This window comes from Talpa europaea (genome assembly GCF_964194135.1).
Source record: "Talpa europaea genome assembly, chromosome: 11".
NCBI classification, from domain to species: Eukaryota; Metazoa; Chordata; class Mammalia; order Eulipotyphla; family Talpidae; genus Talpa; species Talpa europaea.
In genome coordinates, this window is record NC_140078.1 from 21,640,804 (window position 1) to 21,653,041 (window position 12,238).

Below are 12,238 nucleotides of genomic sequence, written 5' to 3' on the forward strand. Positions count from 1 at the left end.
GCTGTTCCTTATATATGCCCAGATTTCTGGTGGCTCTTTGTCAGTTTGTCAAAAAAACAGTTGTGCCCAACTGGATGGGCACCCAGTTGAATTTTCCATGTTCCATCTCATTGCTTGAGGGTGGGTCCTACTTAGCCAGTAGCACTTAGGAATAAAGGCAATCTATTAGTAGTTCTGAGCCCCGGCTGCTTTTCCTGTTTCCCTGTAGAGCAGGGGAAGAAAGGCCCTAGTTGATAGAGGCTCCACAGACAGCTGGGGTCTGCTCTTAAGAAGCCTGTGATGTTAGAGAACTTTGGAACGGAGATGATGAGCTAGTGTAGCCTCCTTGTCTTATAGATGAGACCCAGAGAGGCCAGGGACACACAGAGGGTCAAACCAGGACTACTGGGCCCTATTCCATGGCGCTGCCTTTGAGGAAGTCACTGTCAGCCTGGTGTCACCTGCCCACTAGTGAATCATGATCGTTTCTACTCCCGTTGACTTCTTAGTGTGGGCCCTGGACTTGGCACACTACATAGACCACTTGTAGTGGGTAGGAGAACTTGGTCCTTTGTGTGGAAGTGAGGGGATCGGGGTTCTGGTCCCTACTTCTCCCTGGACTTCAGCTTCCTTCTCTGTAAAACTGGAATAATAAATCCTTGTCCTGAAACTGATTCTGAAATCATAGAATTCCTGAAGAAGTCCTGTGAGGCAGAATGTCAAGGTTCTATTTCCGCCTCTGATGCTAAGATGCTATGTGACTAAAGACAATTGTCCTCCTCTCTCCGTATTCTTCCTTCTGAGAAAACGTGGGAGTTGGAGGCATGGTCCTTTAGGTGCTTCCAGCTCTGACAGTTGAGGATTCTAAGGTTTGAGTTCAAAGGCCATCTATTTGTACCTGGTGTGTTTGCTTACCTGTTAAAGGTGTACTTGCTCACAGAGAGAAATGTGCAGAGTGCTGCCAGAGCTGTCAGATCAGAAAGACTTCCAGGAGGCAGCAGCGTTTGAGTTGGGGTTCTACCAGGCGTGTTCTGCCTCTTAACTGTTCCAGGGAATAGAACAGTTGTGGATTTTAGAGCCACAAACACGCGGCTTTAACTGGTCTTGATCACTTACTGCTGTGTAATCTTAAGCAGGTTGCTTTCTTTGAGCTTCACTTTCCTCCACTGGACTCAGGATAATCACATTTACACTACAGGATTGTGGCGATTATGTGATATTATAGATTTTTAAAAGTACGCAGTAGGCACTTAATAAATGTGAACTTTCACTCCACAGTAACATCTGATCAAACCCTCACCCCCTGTGGTTGGGGCTCAGGTAACAGGAAAGCACCTTTTGGCTGTTATAATAAATAATAGGAGTAATCCTCAAATCTCTCACTTGCAGTGTGAGGCATTGTGTAATCTGCCAGGTTCTTTCCTGATCATTGTTCCTCACAACAATTCTGGGAGGAAGTCAGAAGCCAGTGGAGGTGTCCCTGTTTCACAGGTGAATGAAGAGCAGAGGACTCCAGGCACCTGCTCCATGTCCCGTCGCATGGCATTTCCCAGGGTGGGCTCCAGCCCAGGCCTCCCTCTTGACGTTTCATCCCCCACATCCCACAAATTTATTTTTTATGCCGGGTGGCCTACCCGCTTAAGGCTGCTTTCTCTGGGCTTGGCATCTGTTCTGTAAGGAGGGTTTACTTGACATTTCCCCAGCCTCTGAGCTCATCTCAAATTTAAATGGGAATAGCTTGAGGCTGGATAGGGACTGAGTCACTACCTTCCCTGGCTTTCTCATCCTGAGCAACAGCCAGACACACCCAGAGGGGGCCACTGCTGGTGACTTTCTCTGTAGACATCATATAAAGCAGGCTTTCCTCCCAGAAGCTCAGATGGGCTTAGGAATGTCTCTCCCTGGCTCTTAAGGGAAGGCTGCAGCAGTGGCTCCATTTCTTTACTCCCCAACAAGCTCAAGCCACATGGAGCAATTATTACATGGTCTTTCCTGCTTGAAGCCTTTTTTTTGTGCTGTACCTCCCTCTGTGGTGTCCTCTCCCCTTTAAGGCCCACATTGTCAAAGGCTACCTCCTCCAGGAAGACTCTGATTACTGCCTCTGGAGTTAGACTGAATTCAGTTCCAGATCCATACTTGATAAAGAGTGTGACCTTGTCAGTTCCCTTCATCCTTTTGTGCCTTTGTTTCCACATGTGTAAAATGTAGGTTTCTCATCCTTATAAACGTAAGGTTGCTAAGCTCCATCCCCAGAGCTTCTCATTTGGCAAATTTGAGGGCACGAACCAACTTTTTAAAGAAGCCCCCGGAGAAGTCTGATTCTGAGAACCTGGGGGCTGCGCTCTGAAAGGCCAAACTGGATTTGTAATACAATTTGGCTTGTCTTCTTGTGTCACCTGGGATTGAGCACTTTATATGCCTCAGTTTTTTTTCCCTCTGTCAAGTTGAATGAAAATACCTGGGTCACAGATTATTGGGAGAGTGAGAACCCATGTAGTCAAGGGAACCTTGGTGCCACCCTTCTGTTCACTGGGTGGCAGGAATTGTGCTTGAGGCATTTCACTGTATTTTTGCAACATTCTATTATATGGGTGCCAGTATTTCCATATTACAGGTGAGGAAACGGGCCCCTCATCTGTTTTTGTTTCAGGATTGGTTGTTTTCAGAAGCAAGTTACCCTTCCCTTGCTTAGCCCTGGCAGCAGATACTGTCAGCTGTGGCCAGGTTGAGGGCTGGGGAATTGAACACCTGGGCAGGAATGCAATCTGGTCATCAACAGGAATTTAATGAGGTTGATGAGGTATATGCCATGTGAGTGCCTCTCAGGTTCCCAGTCTTCCCAGTTCTGTTATGGCTACCTCCCCTCCCTCGGCCTATTTTGGAATCAGCTGGATCCTCATCTACCCACTCCAGGGAACCAAGGCTACCTTAAAATCAAATCACATCCATAAGCCAAAGCTAAAAAAATTACTGTTTCTTGTTCCATAGTGCAGAAGCATGCCCAGGGAGGGGTAGTGATTAGGAAATGCCTGGGATCCCAGAGCAAGACCATATCAGGGTTACTGAGAGCTTATTCCCACCTCCCTGCCCAGTTCACCCTCATTTCTGCACATCACTGGTCTGGCTCCCCTGATAGAAAGCTGGAGCTCCAAGGGCTGGTTTGGTTAGTGAATCGTTTCCTCACAGGACAAGAGCAAGAGAAATGGTCCCATGTGGCCTGAGCTAGACTTAGCACAGCCTGGAGCTGACTTGCGCTCGGAAAATCACTTTCTGACCAGGAACTTGCCCTCCCAGCAGTGGACCAGGCTCTGAGAATGGGAAAGAACAGACAGGAAGGCCCTCTGCCCCTGGGAACTTACTGTCTGACGAGGGAGACAAGGCCTGCAATTATGAGAGACTGCGTGACAGTCTGTAATTAAGTGTCTGCTGAGGAAAAGCATTGTCTAAGTAGGAAGAACTGAGTGTGAGCCAGAGGAAACAAGAGTCCCTAGAAGGGGGCTGGATTCACAGACAAAGGATGGGGCTAATGGGGGGTGGGGGGGGTGAGGGTGGGGTGGGGTGGGAAAGGTGGTTTGTGCAAAGGGAGAGGTATAGCAGCTGGCCATTAGCATGCATTTAGGGAAACAGTGAGGCTAGTTTTGCTGATATATCACAGCTCTAAGGAAAAATCTGGTGCACCTGGGAGGTTGTAGGCAATGTTGAATATCAGCTGAAAATCAGAAATTTTGCGGGTCCATGGAAGGTTTTAATGCAGTGGTAGCAGAAGGTGAATCAGGCAAAATGAACTGGAGTAAATGAAAGCTTTGCAAGCATCTAGATGAAAGAAGAGGGTGAGGTTCGGGTGGAGCTCAGGGAGTGGGAAGGACCAGTTGGAGGACGGATGATGTTGTGCTCCCTGAAGAGAGCTCACTCAAAGCCTGATGGGCCAGAGGAAAAGATGTTGGGTGTTGCTGCTTTGGGGCAGGAAATAACAGTCTGAGCACATTGCCTGTACACCTGTTGTATACCAGGCTCTGTGCCAGGGCCTCCACAGGCGCTCTCATGAAATCTACAACAACCCTGAGGCAGGTGGACTTACCATCCCCGTTTTACAGATAAGGAAAATGTGACTCAGACCCAAGGCTGAGTCTCCAAACCCTGGCTCTTCCCATAGCTCAATTCTGCTTAGAAAGGGAAATCCAGCTGTTAGGGTCCCAGGAATATGAGCCTTCTTGCAACCCTGAGTTGGGGGGCATTTAAATATATCCCCTAAAGCCTAGAAACCCAGCCTTTTGAACAGGCCAGGAGGTCAGGGCTGGTTGCCAGCTCAAACTTTCTTCAGTGTGAGAGAGCAAAGTGAAGGGCCTTCACATCAGCAGTTTTACTTGTCAGACTGAGCAACCTCCAGAGTTTGGCGTCATAAGTGTCCAGTCAACAGTGGGCATGTCTATGACTGGACCCATTGGGATTCTCATCCAGCACCCACTCCCACCCCCTAGGGAGGGTGTTCCTTGGCCCAGCCAGAGGAATCACTCACCCAGAAAGGCAGGAAGGGACTTGTCCCAAGGTGCTCAGCACAGGAGAGTGAAGTGATTGAGCTCAGTCTGATTTCCCAGGCTGCAGCCAGGGATACCTGTTGGGCAGAGGGAAACGGGAGGGGATTGGTACTTACCAAGTGGATGCTATGGAAGATAGTGGTTGGTCCCAGTGTGCAGCTGGAAACTGTTGGCTTAGCCAGTCTTTGTCCTCTGTGTGTGTCCTCCCCCTCCCCCCACCGGCCCCCAGCAGGGCCTTAGCCTTGGGTAATGAGGCATAGTAACCACATGGCAGGCACAGCGTCCATGTTCCCCTCACCCCACTCTTCCCTTGCCTCCAGTAAACACCCTCAGGATCCCTCTGTCAGTCCATTTTGGCAAATATTCTCTGAACACATCTGTTTGCAGAATATGATTGTAACTGTACCAGTGGGTTTGTGTGTGTGTGTGTGTTTAAGATTCATTTTTGCATACAGGAACTGGGGTGTAAGCCAGAGGTGCAGAGTGGGGTGTGAGAGGATTCGTCAGAGAGAGTGGGGAGCACAACAGGCAGATCTACTGAAACACACTGCTGAAGGGAGCAGCAGGCAATACAGGAGAGGCCTGCTGTGCCATGTGGGTCAGCTCCCTGGCTGCAGGGGATTGAACTCTTGGTGCAGTGGCTGGCGATAGCTTGATAGCTCTGCCTTTAACCCCTATGCCACCAGGGAGGCCCCTGTACCATTGCTTTTCATACCAAAATCTGGACAAAACTTTTGATGAGGGATTTCTGTACTTTTTTGAGACAGAGCCTGAGAAATATTTTGACATTGAAAGAGTAGACTCAAGTATTTTGTGCTGTCCTTTTCAATTGTAGCTCATTTGATTAGTGCTTTACCTTTTGCCAGGTGCTTTCTCCTAAATTTGATCATCCTCGTGTATATCCATTCTTATTTTGTCTTTAGCACCTTGGTGCTGGATCCTTATATTTGGCTAGCCTATTTTTCATTGGCTAAGCACTTTCATCCACCTTATCTCAGTAGATCCTTATACAATCCTAAGAGGTTATTACTATTCTTGTTATCTAGAAAGTGACTTTTCTAAGGTCACTCCAGGATTTGCTGGCTGACTGAGCTGCTCATTTATTAAAAAAATATTTAGATGTCTGCTCTGTGCAAGATGGTGAACCAAGGCCATCATTCCAAGATGGTGAACCTGGGCCTACGGTGGCAAGCGGAATAGTCGAAGAACCTGAATTCCCGACCTCCAGAGTCCACAGTAGGTCTAGTCAGGATTCACCCCCAGTGCTCCTGATCTCCAGCCTGAGCTCTTCCCGCTGCAGATTCCTATATTTTGGTTTTTTTTTTTTTTTTTAATTTTTTTTTTCTTTTATAGAGGCATGTTTTATTTATTTATTTGTTTGTTCGTTTGTTTCGTTTATACATGCACTGGGTACAGTCAGAAGCGCGGGAGGGTGAGAGAATTCACCAGAGCCAGAGCGGGGAGCAGAGCAGGCAGAAGGACCGAAGTACACTGCTGAGGGGAGCAGCGGGCGGCAGGAGAGGTCTGCGCACCATGTGGGACCCTCCTCTGGTGGCCGGGGAGCAGCCGGGAATCGAACCGGCGCTGCAGAGGCTGCGGGCAGCTTCGCAACCCAGTGCTCAACCGCTGCGCCACCGGGGAGGCCCAGATTCCTATATTTTGGACCTATGGGTTACATTTAGACTCTTGTAACCTGTGAACCCTCAGCTTCAAGCATCATGGTAAAGCAAGCCTCTGCAAACTGAATTTCAAAAGTGACAAAAGCGATCTTCAGTTATGACTTAATTATTAAAGAAGACGGGGAGGACATTTCAACAGAAAGCCATCTGCTTCTCCCCAGAGGAAGTCGCCTAAGTGCTGCTGTACCTAAGATCCTGGCCTGAATTTTCTGTAGCCTCCAAATACTTAATTACCATCTGTACAGGTGTGGAGCCCGGTGACCATGTGCTGAGCTTGGGACCTTCCCTGCATCCTTTAATATTAGATGAGGTACAGGCAGATCCTAGTATATCAGGTCTGGAGAGGATTCTAACACAACCCCACTCTTCCCAGGAGTGGGAACCAAGCATGGGGGCGGGAGAGAGGGGATGGGACATGCTGGGATCATACATTGAGAGACATCCTTCCCCTGTCTTATAGCCTGATTTAATTTCCCTAGCCCTTCTGGTGGGAATCCTCACTTCCCAGCAGTATTCGTTAAAATTTGAAGCCCTCTTCAAAGCCTTCTTATGGCTTCAGGCCAAGTTTTTCCTGAGTCTTGTGACACTTTCTCTCCCACCCAGAGTCCTAGAGTGTCCAGGCTACCTGTCTGCCCTCAGAGACTAACCATCTGTTCTGCAAGGCTAGAGCAGCAGCCTATGAGGAGACTGCAGAATCCAGGTTCCTATGTCCCTCCTCCAGCCAGGGAGTCTGTTCCTGAGACCTAGAGGGAGGCTTGTCGGAGTGTGTTTTGCTGGAATTATTTTTTTGTGTATAAATTTATATTTTTACTGAAAAGGCAATACATGTATAAAATTATATTTTCATTGAAAAGGCAAAACATTTCAGTGAAATGTTTAGCTGAAAACATTGCCCAGTGAAAAATTAATCTCTTTCACCTAGACTCCAAGATAACAGTTGTGCACAGTTTTGGTGTTTCCTTCCAGAAATGCTCTGCATATATAGGCATCTATGTCAGTAGCATCTCTTTATTGCATAAACGGCATACTCTCTCCCTCTGGTTCTGTACCTTGTCGCTTTACAAGTCTGTCGTAGGTTACTCCCTGTGGCCTCCTTTTCCATGACGAGAAGTCCATTGATGGGTGAGCCACTAGCTGTCCACTGCTCTACTCAAGGTCATGTAGGTGGTTCTTCCTGCTGGTAGGAGCAGGGCAGCAGGGAGCACCTTGCCCACATGTCCGTGTGCATGTGAGTGGGTGCAGGGCTTTGGGAGCCATTCCTACACATGGAATTGCTGTTTGGAAGAGTCTGTGTAGCTAAAATTTTATCAGATATTTTCAAGTTACCTTCTTTTGTATTCTAAAAACATATGTAAAGCACCCTGGGATTCAAATTCATTTTCTTGGTTAAGAATCAACTTTTTTAACCCAACCTCAGGAGGGGAAGGAGATTGAGCAGCGTCACTCAACAGTCCTCAGCCAACGAAGTGTCTCTATCATAAGGTGAATGAAGTGTCTCAGGCAGGAAGTGAGGAACGAAGTGGGCTGGTGGGGGCAGCAGGAGTAGAGCCAGAACTGGGGGGAGGGGTGTCTGTTATGGGTACTTGGGACCTTTTTGTGATTTGGTCTCCTGGGAGAGACCACTCCCACACTGCATCATGCCGCACCTGCTTGGCAACGGCCCGTGAGCTCATTCATCCAGCAAATATTTACCGAGCTCCTGAATCTTCATGCTGCCTTGGCTACTATGTCCCTGCCTTTCTTTCTCCTGTTGTTGGGCTAGCAGGAAGATTTTTGGGAAAACACCATCAGACAGATTTAGTGGTCTTAGCACTATTGGGTCAGAAGAGAATCTAAAGTTTGAACTACACCCAGGTGCTATCTGTCTTAGCAGATGACCTGGTCAGCCCTAGGGCTGGGGATTTTCAGGCAGCTGTTGGTGGGTGTCTCCTTTTGCTGTGCCAAGATAGGGTCAGACTGATGTCTAGGGGCTTCCTGAATATGCTCTATCCCAATTTCCTGGGACGCCAGAGCCCACTCGGGGTAAAGGCTTTAAAATGCCAGACAGGGAAGAAGTTAGCAGCCAGAGTTTTTGCCTTCTCCTGCCTACCCTTGGTCCCAACCTACACCTTGCCCTTTTGGGTCCCTCATGGGTCATTTCTACAGCTCCTTTGACGCTCAGTTGTGACAGGGATGAAGAAGGGGAAGTTCTGTTGTTTGCCTACGTTAAAGTGATGTTTAAAATCACTAGCCTAGTCCCTCCCATTTTATTAATGGGGAAACTGAGCCATAGAGTTGAGGACCACCTCCCAAGTTTCCCAGTGAGTCAAGTTTATAGGAAGTCTAAACTCTCCTCGTGCGCACTCCCACCATCCTTCCCACATCGGCCCAGTCTTTAGTTTCACTTGGGGTTAAAAACCAAAGTGAAAGGAAAAGGCAAAGCAGGAAGCAGCTGCTTCAGACTCAGCCCAGGCTGGGGTGGGCTCTGGGGAATTCAGGCCACACCGGCCTCCCCATGAGGGGAGACCGCTTTACTACCCGTGTGCTGGGGGGTAGCTGGAGGGGGGGAGGTGTGGCCCCTCCAGAAGAGGCGCCAGGCTGCAGACAGGAGGTGGCATTCTGGCCTGCTCTGTCTGGGAGACGGCCAGTCAGACAGGTTCCCTGGTGAAGTCAGCCTCACCTGGGTGTGGCCCCAGGTGGAGAGCTAGTGCCTTTTAAACTCCTATCCTTCCGGGGCAGGGCTGAGCTGGAGTTGGGCCTGTGTTGGCCTGGGAAAGAAACCCTGGCCGCCTGAGTCCTGCTTCCACAGAATAGTTCCATTCTCCCTGAAGGTAAGAACCAGCACCCTGTCTCCATCATTAAGACTTTTAAACTTTCTGTCACCGTGGCTGTTTACCTTAACCCCTGTCATTTTCTTCCTAAGGACCCAGGAGCTTGGGAGTCTTCTTTCCCTGATTTCAATGCTGCTGCTGCTGCCGCTGCCGGGAGGGGGGGGGGGGCGGGGTGGAGCAGTTGTCAGGGCAGGAGCTTCTCAGGTCTTTGTGTTTCTGTGGCTGATATGCAAGCCCTTCGGGGCTCTGTCCCTCAGATCCCCCATTTGTTTCTTAGCAGGAAGGAGTTCTTCTAGTTCTGTGGTTTGGTTGAATTGATGCTGGTCCCTTGGAAGCTGATGAGAGAGTATCTTTGTTGGCCTGTGTATTTCAAAGATTAGCTGTTATCTAACTAGCTGGGGTTTCAAGTTCCTGTTTCTCTATGCTTTTTTGAAGGAAATTCTCAGACTTGCCAAAACAGAGATGATATCAGTTTTGTTGCTTCAACACTTATGATTTGTTGTGTCTCCCCTCCCCTCAGCACAGACACAAGCATAGAGCTGTGTTTATTCAGGTCCACTACTTGAGGGCAGACAGTAGGTGATCAGGAAAGTGTTGTTGAAATGGCTGCATTGATGATCCACACCTGGTCATGCTGCTCCCATGGGATGCAGAAAGCTGGCATTTATGAAGCCCAACCATGTACAGTTGTGCCGGGCAGCGTGGGGCAAAGCCCTCGCCCCAAACAAAGGTCATACAGACCTGTAGTTAAGAGCATAATTAGTGTCAGACTTCTGGGGTTCAGATCTGGGCTGCCACCTAGAGCTCTGAGATCTTGGGCAAGTAACTTAATCTCTCCGGGCCTCAGTTTCTGTAGTGGCCAAAGAAATGATAATATTACTAATACCAGTCAAGCATGAGGACAAGAGAATGTTTGTAAAGCATGCAGTGCTTGATATAGAGGAACTACTTTAAAAAATGTTAGCCGCTGCCGTTACTGAGAGAGAAGACTTGGCGTAGCTAAAGATTGCCCTTGCCTGTAAAGATGCAGGTGGGCTCGATAGGTTGTTTGGAGTCAGTCATGTGACGGTTATTTGCTGAGCGCTGGGCTTTGATGGGGGATATGGAGTGAATCACGGTAGGCTTTAGAGAGGGGTGATCTTCAGGACCTCAAAAACTGGGTAGGCTCTTGGTGGAGAGATTCTGAGGGGAGGATGCTCAGGGTAGGGGTGGAAGTTAGCGGTGGTCTGGCCAGGGACGAGGAGCGCCAAGATCAGGTTAGAGCACCCTGCCCAATGCTGTCAGAGCACATGCTGAGAGCTAAGAACCGAGATTTTTCTCTTCGGGGTCATTACTCCATCCATCAGGGCAGTTTTCTGCTGGGGGTTGCAACAAGAAACTTGTTTTTTAGTGTGCTGTGAATAGATTTGATAGTTCTAGCTTCTCATGGAGCTTTCTGCCTTCCCATGCTTCCCACGCTTCATGACGTGGCTGTTGCCCTGCGTAGGGGTGTGGTGGCAGCCAGGAGGTGTCTGCCTGCCAGTGTGGGCCGGAATGGGAGGAGCAGGGCTTGTCTAACAGCACCTATGAAAACGGGGCTGCCCCTACTACTACTACCCCAGCAGTTCCCTCTAAAGAGCACATGCAGCAGTGCGTGGGGATAGCCCAAGAGAGGAGGATTTAAGTTCATTTCAGCCAGCTCCTCCCTTCTCCCCACGCTATCTCTACTTCGCGTTCCAGTCAGCTATTCTTGTACTCAGAGTACCAGGTGCTGAGCGAGAGGGAGGGAACAGAACAGGAAAGGCCTTGGTCTCGTTCCTCACGGAACATCCATCAACTTGGAGTCCCCATCCAAGCAGGTAACAGATACTCAAGATACTGATGGTAATTAGAGCCCTGAGAGAAACAAATATGTGTGGAGAAGGACATACTCAGAAAGGATGGGGAAGGCATCTCAGAGAAAGTGAGATGGAGGATCAAAAGGAAGCTGTCAGGGGTAGATAGGGACTGGCAGGGACAGGACTGTGAGGTGGAGTGTGTTCGGGATATTGAGAGAGCAAGGAGAGGTACTGGTTTTATCTGGAGCTGTCGGCAAGGTCAGACAAGGCAGAGCTTGTTGGCCTGGTGAGCTAGCTAGTTCTTAGGCACAGCTTTGCTCACCTGTAGGAGACAGAGGTGTCACTTAATTAAGAGATATGATTTTAAAAAACAAAAAGATAAAGTACTACAGTGATTTTGTTTTAAAATTAACATCAGAACCTCAGATACTTACCTAATTACTGGTTTTCATACTGATCATCAGTCATTAAGATAGAGCTTCTTCAGCACTCCCTATTGTTAACTTCCTCTCCATACTACTTCATGGTTCACAAAGACCTATTGGTTTCTATTGCTGAGGGAAGTGTGTTGCAGTTTCATCATTTTTGGAGGTGATAGAACAGAGAGGTAAAGAGACTTGCCCAAAGTCACACAGCTGAATCAAATTTTGAAGTCCAGATTCACTTTTCTTTCTCTTCTAACGCACTGCTGAGTCAAAAGTTTGTACTTTTAGCAAGGTTGCCATTCCAAAATTATTGTAATAAAAAGTTTTGGTATAGAATGATTTAGTAGTACTGTTAGGGCAAAATGACTTTTCTCCATGTTATATAATAAGTTTATCATCTCCAAAACTCTGGAAAACTGGAACTTTAATATACCTGTTAAACAACAGCTTCCCATTCCCTCCCCAACCCTTCTACCCCACCCCAACAGTCATCTTTCTGCTTCTGTTGATAGGAATTTGACTAGTCTTAGTAGCCCTCTTTTAGGAGGTATATTTGAAAGGGGAATAGGTGATGTGTCTGAATAGTTAACTCTTTTGGTGATGATTAATTCTCTAGGTTAATACACACAACTATATAATCTTTATGTGGCTGTGTTCCAGCAGAGTTGTTAAAAGATTAATCATTTGAGACGGCTTTTTCCTCAGAGGCAGTCTTGGTTCCACAGCCCGTGGTGGCTGCATGGAGCCTGGCCACAGCCCCCCTGTGGAGGCAAGTAAATGGGATGGGGAGGAAAGTGGACTTAATCACAGGTTCCAGACCTAATTCCTAAATTGGCTACTATTTACATGCTGTAGGATTTAGGCCAAGTCCCTCCAACACTCTTAGCTTCAGCTTCCTCTTCTAAGAAATGGGACAGTACTTCCTACATGTCCCGAAGTCAATGATACAGATAATGCAGCCTTGAGAATCCTAGCACAGTGTTCAGATGTGGT

At 48.1% G+C, this 12,238-nt stretch overlaps 1 protein-coding gene across 5 annotated transcripts in view; it reads left to right on the forward strand.

Annotated features, from left to right (window-relative positions):
* DLGAP4 (DLG associated protein 4) overlaps positions 1 to 12,238 on the forward strand; it is a gene marked incomplete at both ends in the record, with an annotated part of 74,919 nt that overhangs the window by 23,433 nt on the left and 39,248 nt on the right. The window lies entirely within an intron of this gene.